Below are 13,420 nucleotides of genomic sequence, written 5' to 3'. Positions count from 1 at the left end.
CACACTATTTCATACTTTTCCTCGATTATAAAGCTCTCATTCCCGTGTCTTTCGATTTTAATTCTTGGGTAACGTTACAGTTTATTCATTAGAAGAGGAAATTCACAGGAAAAGGTTGGCTCAGCGAGATATGATATGACTTTTTACTATTCCTTTTATCTGTTATTTGAGATTTTAACGAGTTTAACTTTCCGGTTTTTCACAATCAGTTCTTTATCTTCATGGAAAATGATGCTTTTACTCATAGTCATATTTACTCTTTTTTTACGACTGTGAAAACTGACACAATCTTTCGGCTGTCCTTTTATACTGTGCGTTTCAAATTTCCGTGATTGCTCGCGAGTTTATCTGATGTATCTGGTTGGATGATTCTTTTATACGACGTGACTCTTCTGGTGGGTTGGTAATAATTAACAAATCAGTTTTCTGACGCTCGTGTTGCTTGCTCTGCCTTCATCCAAGACATCCATCTTCTTTTCTTTCGGATTTGCCAAGAAACCTTTATCAGGTGAAATTTAAAGTGTTCTCAAAGGCAAAATTCATCACTTCATGCGACCAGATTGAACTGATATTTTTGCCTATTCTCCCAGAAATTTTACCTGAACGTTCTCTCCGGTGTCCTTCCATACCAATATAATAAGACAAGTCACGTCACTGACTACAGCAACATGGCTGGTTTTTTGTGCGTACTGGAAACGTGGGAAAGTTTGTACAAGTTGGTTAGGGCTCATAAAATGAAAATTATCAGAAAAGAATCAGACGGAGTATACAGGGTTCGTCCGGAAAATAAGTGTACTGAGCTCAGGAAAAAAAATTTATTACACTTTTACATATCTTAAGCTAATATTCCTCAAAATAGGACCCTTGTGAGTCGATACACTTGTTCCAGCGGCGTTCCCATTCCTGGAACGCTCCCGCGAAGGCATCATCGGGAACCTCTCGAAGACTCGTCGTCGACCTCTTCTCTGCCCTCCACGAACATCTTGTGCCGAAATATCATGTTTCTGGACATGGCTGACTCCCCGTAAGCCTGGTTAATCATACCGACAGTTTCGGTAGACGATTTCCCAAGCTTTACCGCAAATTTGATGGAATAACGCTGCTCCAAAAACTTCGGCATCGCGTTCCGTGACGTGGGTCGAGCGTGGAGGTTCGCGTTAACAGAGCTCCTCACTACACCACAGCTCAGAGCCGACTGCCTTTTTCAGCGTCGCTTTCCAACATACCCCCCTCCAATCGCAGCCCGTCAGAGCGGTGCTGGGCGCGCCTGGAGCGGCGCGCCCAGCCCAGGAGTCAGTACACTTATTTTCCGGACGAACCCTGTATAAGTAGGATTTGAATAATAAAATAGACATTTAAAATAAGGAATATGGCGTATTTTATCATCCTTTTGAATATTACGTATTGAAGTGTGTATTACGTATTGTAAGTTAGTATTAAGGATGGAATGTGCAAATGATCTCGGTCGTCGAGGCACCTAAAATTAAAATTAATTTTATTCTTAATATCGAAATCACATGGTAATTTTATGGGAAAAAATAATTTCACCATGAATAAGATCAATGCCTTATTGGGGAAATATCTGGATTTTACTTTCGCGTCTTTACTTAACCCGTACCTGTGACTATCGTACAATGCTGTTTTATGCTGGCATTTATTCAATTTTATATAGCATACCCGAAGTTAAAAAACAAAAGAAGACATAAACAAGGCGTTCGGGATTAAAACGAAGGATAGTCTCTTTGGAATAATCAAGAATAGCTACGACCGTGGAAATATGCTCGAGTGTGATGATTGCAGCGCGGAATAAACCAAGAAAATATGAGAAAAACATTGAAAATGAAAAGAACATTGAGTATCGAATCTAATATCTCGCACGCATTGAAACTCTGATAAGCTTAAGTATGGATGGAAAAATATAAGATGGAGAACCAATTTGGATTCAGAAATAAGCAAGATACAAGGGAGGCAATACTTCAGTTCGTCGGCGGGAAAAATACTGCGCCTACTCATACCATTTTATTCGTGGACCTAGAGAAGGCCTTGGACGACGTCAAATGGAACAAGGTCTTCAAATACTAGAAGCACTTGGAATGGACTACTACGACCGAAGAATAATCTATTACCTTCTTAAGAATTAAGTCAACAACCATGTAAAAAGAAAAGGAAAGAAAAAGAAGCCAAAATAAATGAGTTAGACAAGGGATGCAACCTCTCACGAGCTCTATCCAGTATACAATATATTTAGAAGAGGCAATAAAAGGAATGCTAGAATTGGGTATCAAAGGAGTTGAGATGGATGGCTAAGACACTGATATGCTCCAGCTCACAGATGAAATTGCAGTAGTAGCAGAAATGCAAGAGGGCTGTAAGCAAATCTGGATTCTATGGACCAATTAAATCGGGAATATAGCAATATGACCATCAACAGGAAGGAAACTAAAATTCTTGGGTGTGGAAAAGAGAAGCTGGAAGTGGATATCACAATTCGAGAAGTGAAACGAGAACATGCAGTAACCTTCATCTACAAGGTTCGTATTTGGCAAAAAGTAGCAGAAACAATTTTTTCCTGACGTGACTGTACGTTACAGCGCGCTCGAACCGCGCATGCTCGGTAGAGAGGGGTATAACCTTCAACGCGCGCCAGGCGACAGCGAGCATTCGTTCAAGCTAGACAGTGTTTTTAGTGGACCCCTGTCGAGTGATTCAGAGCAAGCGAAAAATGCAGCGAACTATTGCACGGCGGTACGCTATCAAATTTTGTTTTTTACTGGGTAAATCGGGTGCGGAGACATTGGGCATGATCCGTTAATTGTTCAAGGATTAAAGCATATCACAAACTGCAGTATTTAAGTGGCTCAAGCTCTTCCAAGATGGCCGCGGGTGGAGGATGAGCCCCGTCGTCGATGGCCGTCTGCGTCAAGATCCGACGACAACGTGTGCGTCAAGTGCTGAATTCACGCCGTCGGTTAAGTGTGCACATGATCGCAAATCGCATTGGCATTGATAAGATGCACACCATTATCACTAAAATTTTGGCGATGAGAAAGATCTGCGCTAAAGTCACCCACCCAGAAACCCAGTACACCCAGCAACGCCTGCTAGAGGTTAATCGGCTACCCGACGAAAAAAGCTATCGCGACGATTCCCTAACACCCTTATAGTCCCGAATTGGCACAAGCAGACTATTTCCTATTCCAAGAAGTGAAATCCTCACTCAAAGGACACCGCCGTGGGACCCTAAGTAGGAGTCATAGAAGCTGGCACGCGTACACTTAAGGATCTTCCGCAATCCGCCTACCAGGGGCCGTCGAGTCGTGGAAAAGCCGCTGGCAAAAGTGTGTCGACGCTCAAGGGATGTACTTGGAAGAATTTTTAGGCATTGTACTAATATCTTAAGTCAATATATTTTCCAATACTTTTTATACAATCGTTGTATTTCTTGTCACCAGTGACTTTTGAAGAATTTGAAGCATTGTAGCAATATCTGAAATGTAGCTATTTTTCCAAAACTTTTATACAGATATCTTTTATACAAACTTTTACCAGGGCAGCAGTAACCGACATGAAGGGAAGAATAACTCAAGCTAAGGAGGCATTCATGAAGAAGAGTCATCTTATACGCTCAAAGAACGTATGGCTGAACCCAAGGAAGCAGTTTGTGAAGACTTTCGTATAGAACATGGCACTATACGAATCACAGACACCTAGATCGGTTGGATACGCCTTGGATTAGAAAAAAGAACCAGTGAAGAATGGAAGCCTTTGAAACATAGTACTGGAGGAGAATGCTGAGTATTAAATGAGCAGTCAAAGTGAGAAATGAGGAAGTATATAGAAAATTAGAAGAGGAAAAGGCCTTATGGATAACTCTGAGGCAAAGAATAAGTGGATGAACTGAACTCAATTACTCAACTCAGAACTAGATATTGAAATTAAATGAAATTATTGACTTTGTAAATACACACTTTATTTAGAATACGGTCCAGTTTCGACGTCGAACGTCATCATCAGGTCTGATCACCTGATGATGACGTTCAACGTTGATACCTGAGTCGTGTTCTAAATGAAGTTTGTAGAAGTACAAAGTCAATAATTTAATTTCAATATGCTACGTAAATTCCCTAAAGTTACGCCGAAGGCAACAAATTTTAGAACTAGATGGATTGGTTACACCTTAGATTGGATAATTAGGCTATTTATAAATGTAATATGAGGGAAAATCTCGTGAGGATGACACATAGGACACATTTAGAAGAACGTAAAACAGAAAAGAGGGCGAGGGAATCAATACTGAATGGGGAATCATGGAGGGCTGCAGTAAACTAATCTAAGGATTGAAATACTATTGATGGTGTAAATGAGTCACCATGTTCTTTCATTTGGTACTGAACCTTCATTGGAAAAAATTTTGACAGAAAAAGTGTATTTTAAAGGCATACCATTAAAAAAGTTATTGGAAAAGTAGAGCTTTATTTGTTATTAAATATGAATTTAAAAAATATTTTTAATCGTGGCATTAGAATTAGTAAGAAATTGACAAAATATATTTAGATTAGGAACTTGGGGATTAATTGTGATTAAATCGATGAAAATTGCGACTTTTTATTTTTTTTACTAACATTAGCACTGAGATAACTAGGAGTTGCAAATAATTTAAGGATTATTTTGCAGCTTTGTTTTACCTCGCATTTTTCATTCATTCCAACGGCTATATGAACTAATTGTTGCATTCCCGTTTCTTAATATTGATGAAGGTTTCAAATTTCATGTCTAACATTTTAACCGGACAATTCTCTTTTATTCTCCATTTTCCCCTTTTAAAATATCCAATTTTCCGCACTTTTTCTGCCCAGGAATAGATAATTTTTTTTCTGTGTCCCCCATATTTGTTGCAAAATTTACTGATAGTGTGATGGCTTTGCACGTTGTCTTGTTTTGGGTGAACGAACTCATATTTTTAACCATGCTGAGATATTTTCTCATTCGATGGACTCGCAGCCGCGTGATTTGGTTGGATTTCACTATTATTGAATTGTACCTTCAATGAATTAAATTTTAGAATTTTGATTTTATAATCCAGTTTATATATTATTTAATAGGGACACCTTTAACTTGGAATTAACAATTCACAAGTATGACATGAAAATTACATTTCTGAATTTCAGTTCAAATTGTCCAAGAACATACATTTTTAAGTATAATTTCAATAGGTAATCCGATTATTGAGGATAAAGTGCCAGTTAGAGTGATCGAAACTGGTGAATTTGCATGCATACTTGTAAATGGAGAAGTTCGGGCTGGGACTCATTTTAGTAATTTGATTAGATGTCAAGCGAGTGGCTTCATAGTCAATTATTTTTTGTATTTCATTGTTTCAGATTTATCGCTTGGCCGATAACATTGAGGAGCCTGTGAACGTCGCCTTATTTCGAAATTGGTGAGTAGAAGATTTCACATATGTTTACATGATCAGTCTGAAATGATCCAACATGATACTTGCTTGATTTGATCTCCATGTTGGTCAAAAGATAATTAGACAGTTAAGTGGATTTTTTTTCCAAAGAAACTGCGGGAGATGCCGCAACAGTAACTTTTAGCGGGGTCATCCGCTAGTGTGCATTTAAATGCAACAGTTTCAGAGGTTAAAAATCATTCGCCTTGACTGGGATTCGATCCCAGATCCCTCAATATCCGGTCGAGTGCTTTAGCCACTTAAGCTACCGAGGCGTCCTATTCAACTCTAAAACAATTTTTAATGCATGATTTCCTTCTTAAAGAGTGTGGTCATTGCTTCCGTAAAATGTGCTTGAAGATACACTTAGGTACTCTAATCCTTTGAGGCCGAAAAGTTGCCACTTTATTTTATATTTTATGCACTACACATTATCGTTTAGTTCTTAGACGCACCCTTCAATTACAACATCTTAGATGTATCTAGGTCCAACATTCTATTGTTCGTTATTCATGTTGCTCACCTTATGTTAGTATCCACGCATTACGGCCGAGTCACGCGAGTTTTCGGCATTTGATGAGCCCCTTCAAAGTTCTTTAATATCTTTTTATTTCTCTCATAGCCTTCCTGCATTGTAACTAATTGTCCATATGAATCTAATGATTGCGTTTTTTATAAATTAGATTAAAGACATTAAAGTTGAGGAGTGAATCAAATTAAAATAAATCAAGATTCTAAATAAAACTTCGATCTTGGGTTTGGTGAGAATTAAAATCCAAATTCTTAAAAATCGGAAAATGCGTCTTACCAAGAGGTTACGAGCTGCTGTTAGAAATTTGAACATGAATTAAATATTAACTGAGCCCACAGTGGTTAATATTTCAAGAGGAGCACGCAGGTAAAGGAGTAATCCATTTATTAGCATTTGAAAAGTAAATTCATAAGTGTCACATTGCATTCCGAAAACCTTGCATTTTTCATGCAAAGTTAAATGGGATCCCGGATCGTTTTTAATGATAAATTGGTTAAATATGTAATAATAATGATTTTCTTCTCAGTCTTGATCATTTAAGTCATTAAAATGAAACGCTAATTGAATATAATTTAAGATAACCATGTAATGAGGGCCGTATACTAGTATTTGGTCGATTGCCATCTCTTCTTGTCTCATTACGGTCGGGGAACATTTCTGACCAAAGGTTAAATCAATTACCAGATTAAAGAAAGCTCCACGGTGAGTGCCACGGGGAAGAATTCCACCACGCGAAGAGGATTCGAAATGCCCCTCTCCCCTCGCCGGCTAAATATGTAGCCCGGGCCTAATAAAACGACGCGGGTAGAACGCCAAACTGTTTACTTGCGAGGCACGCAGCTCACGGAGTCGCTAAATAATTAATGCCGGAAGCACAGTCGATTTCAATCATCCCCCCCCGTCCCCATCCACCAAGGGAAGGACGGCAGGGGACTTCAATTGCGGCCGTTTCGAATGCGTCGAGGGCGCGCCTTGATCGCCGACAGTCGCCGTGCGAGGATTTGAATCCGTCCCGGCTAATCGACGTTCCACCCCCTCCCCTCTCTCTTCGGGGGAGGTCTCCCCTTATGGCCCTCCCTTATCTCGCCTCCGAAACGGATTACAAGGGACGACATAATCGCGCGCGTGCGGCGGGTCTCCTATGCGACCGGCCTCCTCCCCATTCCCGCTTACTCTCTCTCGCAATTGTCATTCCGGTGTTATTTCCCCCTTCCGACGCGCCTCCCCCCCCCCCGGATCTTCCTCCTCACTCTTCCCCATTCATTGCGATGTCAACGCGCTTTCACCACCACCGGACGTACCGAAGGTAAATTTAGTTCAAGGATGGGAAGGGGAGTGGGTGGGAGGTGGGTGGCGTGGAGAGAAATGAGAGGAGGAAAAAAATGCGTCACATCCTCTCATTGCCACTGTTTTGCTTTTACGATCGTCGCTTCATGAATGAGTGGTTGGGTGCATGGATACGGGGGCGTATTTGTATTTTCATCGATGAGAGTATTCATAGAGAGTGTGTCCTGTTACGCCCTCTTGATCCATTCACGCTGTGCGACTCCGTGCCCCGAAGGCTCTCCTGAGTGACTTCACCCGTTCGCGGTCCTCCTTCGAGAATATCTGATAAGCATAGGGGGTTCACGATCCTTTATTTTGTGATTGATGCTTCCCTTAACCTTGGAACAATGTTAATTTGCCTGCCAAAAATTACCGTTTTGGGGAAACAAGCGTACATAAATCACTTCAGAAACGTTTTGCCTGGCGAAATCTCATTCCACGGCGAAGAAGCATTGATTTTACGGACAATGACGCAGGAGTAAACCCAAATTATTTCCTTGATTTATTAACTCACGTGAAAGATTTAAACGATTAACGAACAAAGAAATAACTGTAATATAGAAAGAATCATATGAATGAATATTTAAATTTGTAAAAGTGGTATCATAAGAAATTATTAAGCCTGCTCTAATTAAGTCAACTAATAAAATCTAAATTTACTGATTCAAAAACTTGATAAAGGTAAAATGTCATTACATCTTTAGTTAATCCTGTGTGAGATGTAGTTGAAATTCAAATCCGATGATAGAAATTTGAATTCTTCATGTATGCAATGGTGGGTTGAGTTTGAATTTAGTTTTTTTCTTTTCAATCAATATTTATTCAATAATAATTTATTGACTCGTGGTCTGAAGTAAATATGCGCCTCTTCAAGAAGTTACGATGCACACTTTGTGAAAGACGGTTATAAAGCGCCGATCATAAATGATGCCATGTACTTTGATGTAGAAGGGGAATTTGGGATACGGTGACGCTCCTTGAAGTGGTTTACGTTTGTTACAGGTAAAAATACAGGTATAATTTCCTGCGCACTACCATCTAAAAGAGCCGGCCTCGGTGGCGGCGGGGTAACGTCCTCGCCTGCTAGTCCAAAGGTCGCGGGTTCGATTCCCGCTTAGGTGGATTTCCCTCCATCTAGGGCTAGGTTGTATGTGATTGTCTTCAATATAATGTCTGTAATGTAGGGTTAGGTGGAAGAGGAGACTGTTAGTCTCAACCTCGCCCAATTAACGCAATAAATAATAATAATAATAATCCTAAAATGACGGGGCTTGGCATAAAAGATATTTGATTGTAACAAACTCAAAATTGCACTCGTGAAATAATTTCTAAACCTGATGAATTGGTAAAAAAATCCCCAACCAACCTACTCGTGTAGTAATGAGGTCGTTGATCAAACTTAACACGGGGCTCGAGTCAGATTCGGACATGGACGTAATGTGGTCATGTCTTGGAAACAGGAAAAGCAATGGCACGTGAATACTATGTATTGGATTCTTAAGCTTGATTTGACTCACAGCAAAGGTAGTACTTTGGCTCAAAAACAAACCAATGGAAAAAGGGCAAAGGATCGTTTAGGAGAAGATCAATTTGGGTTTAGAAAGGGAATGGACACGCGTGATGTCATCGTAATTATGAGATCACTTGCAGGAAGGATTCAGAATAATACCAGAATGTATTTTTAAGCGCATTGTATTTTGAGAAGCTGCTCGGCAGAGAACATTTAGAAGGAATTGATGTAATTAAACAGCGTAGAAGTTAGGTGTAGACTGTAGGAACAAGACGACTTAACCGAAACCTGCCCACGTCTCTATCACATTGCACCAGTGCGGACGGAGGGTGAGGACGAACTATTTTGTACATCTCCATCGACAAAATACCCCACCAACCTCCACAAGGGCTTGTGGCGGAGGACGTTAAGGCACCAACCATAAACGCAGAAATATGAGCTCACTTGAATACCTGTTAGATCATAAACGTGCTGGTTACAGCAGAGTAAATTCCTACTGTCGAGAAAGACCATTAATTGCTGGCAATGATACGTTCTAAGATTTTACAGGATATAAATGTTAAAGAAATCAGTCAGTAATTATTGGGGTCCTCCCTATCGCCGTGTTTTAAGAGATGGATTACGTGAGGTATCGCGAGGTATTGAATTTTTTCTATCGGCTTGGAAAAAAGAGGTTTAAAAATTTAGTGTGAGATGTTCCGGCAGCTTCTTCAGTATTACGAGTATATCAGGAATTTCTTTCGGAACAGGCGCTTTTTTGTTCTTGAATTTAGGATCTGCTTTTCTATTCCTTCCTGGAACAATAAAATGCCGTTCATGAGCTCTTGAGGTGTGTAAGAGGCTTTTTTTGTGCACCAATATTTTTATGTAGACATTCTTGATGAATTTATATAGAATATTGGCCTTTTTTTACGCTGTCTGTATTAATTTTGCCATTTTTTTACCTTTGAAGAATGCACAGTTGGATGATTCCCTTGTATTTCCCTGACATATGACCAAATGATTTTTTGTTAGCCTCTAAATATTCACTTAAAGTTTAACTTTTAAAATTACGGAAGTCTTTGCACATTATCTTTTTCGTTTTTCTCTCGACATTCTATGAGTTGACTCTCTGACTTCTTAATTAGATTTTTATCGTTACTTTTTTAATTAGTTTCAAAAGTTGAGTGTATCTTTCTTAGTGTCCTCAATGCCGCTCTGGTCTCTCTGTTGTACCACTGTGTTTCCACATTATCGCGTTGCAATTTCATTAGCATTGAAATTCTCTCTCTCTCTCACACGCCACATGTAGTAAAATAATATTTTTTTTCAAGAGTCGTCGGCGTCGGCGCTGTGAGTTTTGAACCTGTATGTTTGCAATCGAGTCTTTCTTCTCTCTCGAAAGTCATTAGCATTCTGTTTATTGAATAGATGTACTTTACTCCATTCATTAATCGTATTGACGAACTTGGTTCTTTTTCTACTAATATAGCGTTTTAATTGCAAATGCCCTCAGTTATGGCCACGTTTTAAATATCCTCTGGACTATTAGTGGTGAATATGTCGTGTGTGCTATTACCCCTTTTCGGCGATTTAACTAATAATCTAGTAGTTTTTTTATGGGAGGCGACGGACATCTAAGGTCATTTGAGCCATTAGGGATGGTGGGGAAAGGAAGGGTGGAGAGAAACCCGGCATCGGCATTAGCCTACTCTTGCCGAAAGGCGCCAAGAGGTCAGCAGTTTAGTGTCCCATCCGACGGACGTCTTACTCACTCAAAGTGCTCTCTACAAATCACCTCAAGTAGGGATCGGGATACCACGATTTAACTAATTATTCTAACAAAAATTGGGCCAATATGTTTAGAAGTTTTTAATAGACATTGCGATTTTTCTCACGTTTTGCTGCATAATAAATGTCTCGATTAACTATCGGCAGATAAAAATTGCTGGTGACAAGAAATACAACGATTTTCTAAAAAGTATCGGGAAAAGTTTCGGGAAAATAGATTGACGTAAGATATTAGTACAATGCCCAAAAATTCTTCAAAGTACATTCATTGAGCGCCGACAAACTTTTACCAGCGGCTTTTCCACGACTCGTAGGCTCCCTGTCAGGCTGATTCCGGAAGATCCTTAAGGTTACGCGTGCAAGCTTCTTTGACTCCCACGTAGGGTCCCATGATGGTGTCCTTACAGAGAGAATTTCACTTTTGGGAATAGGAAATAGTCTGCTGGTGCCAATTCTTGATAGTAAGGGGGTTGGGTAAACGTCGCGATGACGTTTTTCGTCTGTTAGTCAATTACCTTGGAACAGGGGTCCGAACGAGTGTAGCGCAGATTTTTCGCATTACCAAATTTCAGTGATAATGGCGCACACTGTCATCTTATCAATGCCATTACGATCTTAAGTCATGCGCACACTTAAACGTCCGAAAGCATTTTGGTTTTAGGTTAGAGAGGTTCGTGGAAATAAGTCAACTGCTAATTCTCTCAAAAATGATAAAGGCGAAAGAGTAACCAACAGTTTGCAAATTGCGAACTTATTAAATTCCTTCTTTGAAAGCGTGTTTACCAATATCTCACCGAATGCCTCCGATAGGTTACCATATCGTGGCGGTCAACCGGTTCCCAACATTAAATCTCATATCATGGAATAGAACGTTTGGTGAAAAATATTAAGCCTAATAAATCCTCCGGGCACGATGAAATACCCGCTTCCCGGGTCAATTTGCCTGATCTGAACAGAAAGATTTCACTCCTTGTGTATGTATGAAACAAGAATTCATTGACAGTTCTGCAAATATTTTTGAGAAGATATTGAATGATTCAGTAATTTAGAATTTGATCATAAATGCCCTCTCCATTTTGCTTCACGCTTAACTTTCCCACACTCTCCCCTATGCTCTCCTGTCTTCATTCTCAGCCGCTCCCTCCGCGCCCACTTTAGATTTAGTCTCAGATAATATAATTCCAGAGTATCTTTAGAATGAAGAATTTGTAGAATTGCTTTCACAAGAAAAGAGATCAATAAAAATTAGCGCATGAGGAAAAGATCTGGCATAGATTGCATAGTGCATGAGGCCTTACATATATTTCTTGTGAGTCGATACTCCCTTAGTTTTATTAATAATTAGACCTCTATCTGTCATTATGAAACACGCGGTGTATTTTGAGCGTGTGCATTAAGGAAAGAATTGTGTTTGCAAAGGAAGAACTCGTAAATGAGACGATTGATGATAGTGATTCTTGTTGTCGTAGGAGACGTGAAGGAAAGATTTTTACAAAAAAGTGTGAACTAAAACGTACAGTGCAAAATTAAACAGTTTCGAATTCAGTCTGTTGCATCTCTGTGTAAGGAACGTAGGTAGTGCAATTAAGAAGCTTGTTCTTTGAGGAAAGTGTGTGCGAACGTGGAGAATGTTGAAATTCTGTTGTTAAAAAGAATAGAAAAAATAAACTGGACAATTAATAGGATGAGTGAAGAGAGGCAGTGGGATTTGACGTAGAAGGCGGAATATCAAAGCAATGGGGAATAGAAAGAGGAAATTTTGGAAGTCATGAAGGTCATTAGGAGCTGAGGAAATGAAAAGTTTAGGGAAAAGGGCGTTAAGGTCGTCAAAAGTATCGTAGAAGTCCACTGGAATACGTAGTATTTTCTGTCATTCTGTCTATACTCAGTTCTACGCGGTAACCTTAATGCTATAAAAAGTGATAGAAACATAAAAGCGGTTAAATTAACAGTAAAGAGTGTAGTATAAAATACACCGGCGTGAGAAATGCGGACTCTGTGGATTGAGAAAATGAATGTGCAGGGGAGATGAAGTTGGGAAAAGGAGAAGCCTGACCCAGGGGTTACTTTAAAGGTGAATTGATGAAAACTTTAACGTGATTTAAAAAGATAGAAGGGGAGAAGGAGGTATTTTTTCAATGAGTTTTTTGGAAGGAAGACAAATCATTACTTTAAGGAAATAGTTGGTCACATTTTACAACTTATTTGGAAAACTTCTAGAAGACATCAACGCAATCGTGCGCTGGGAAAACACCATATTTTACATATAGTTTATAATTCATTTTATAGGCCACAGTCACGATAGGAAATGTACGAAATACCCTTATTATCTCCATAATAACTAGTTAAAAGCCAGCTTGTCATAAGTTACTTCGATCGAGGTATCATTTACGAGATTTTGTCTTGAGTTAGAGAAAAAATGTAGTCAACCAAAAGCTACCTGAAGTATGTCTGCATTTAACTGAGAATTTACATTGACTAATTAAAGAAACATCGGAATATAAGTTACGGTAGCGACATACCAGGACAAGGTCACCCAAAGAGGTAGTGACCCTTATGGATTTAATTTCAGAACTTGGTAAGAATTGGAAATGCCATTCATTTATTCCTTACCTCGTTATAGAGTTCTCTTGACTTATTTATCTTTCATCGCAACAACGAGTGGGCAAACACCATTTAAAAATTTATCTGGACGGACTAATGAGATATATTTCAATTTGAACTCAATTAACCTTGTACACCTTGAGTATTTTATTTTCGGTAATTACCTTATCCATAAAAACTACGATTTCGCGGATAGTAATAAAAGTATTCTTAAATGAAGAGA

The sequence above is a fragment of the Hetaerina americana genome, unplaced genomic scaffold (assembly GCF_022747635.1).
Source record: "Hetaerina americana unplaced genomic scaffold, ioHetAmer1.1.p SCAF_72, whole genome shotgun sequence".
NCBI classification, from domain to species: Eukaryota; Metazoa; Arthropoda; class Insecta; order Odonata; family Calopterygidae; genus Hetaerina; species Hetaerina americana.
The sequence above is the reverse complement of the archived record's forward strand: the minus strand, read 5'-3'. Positions refer to the sequence as shown.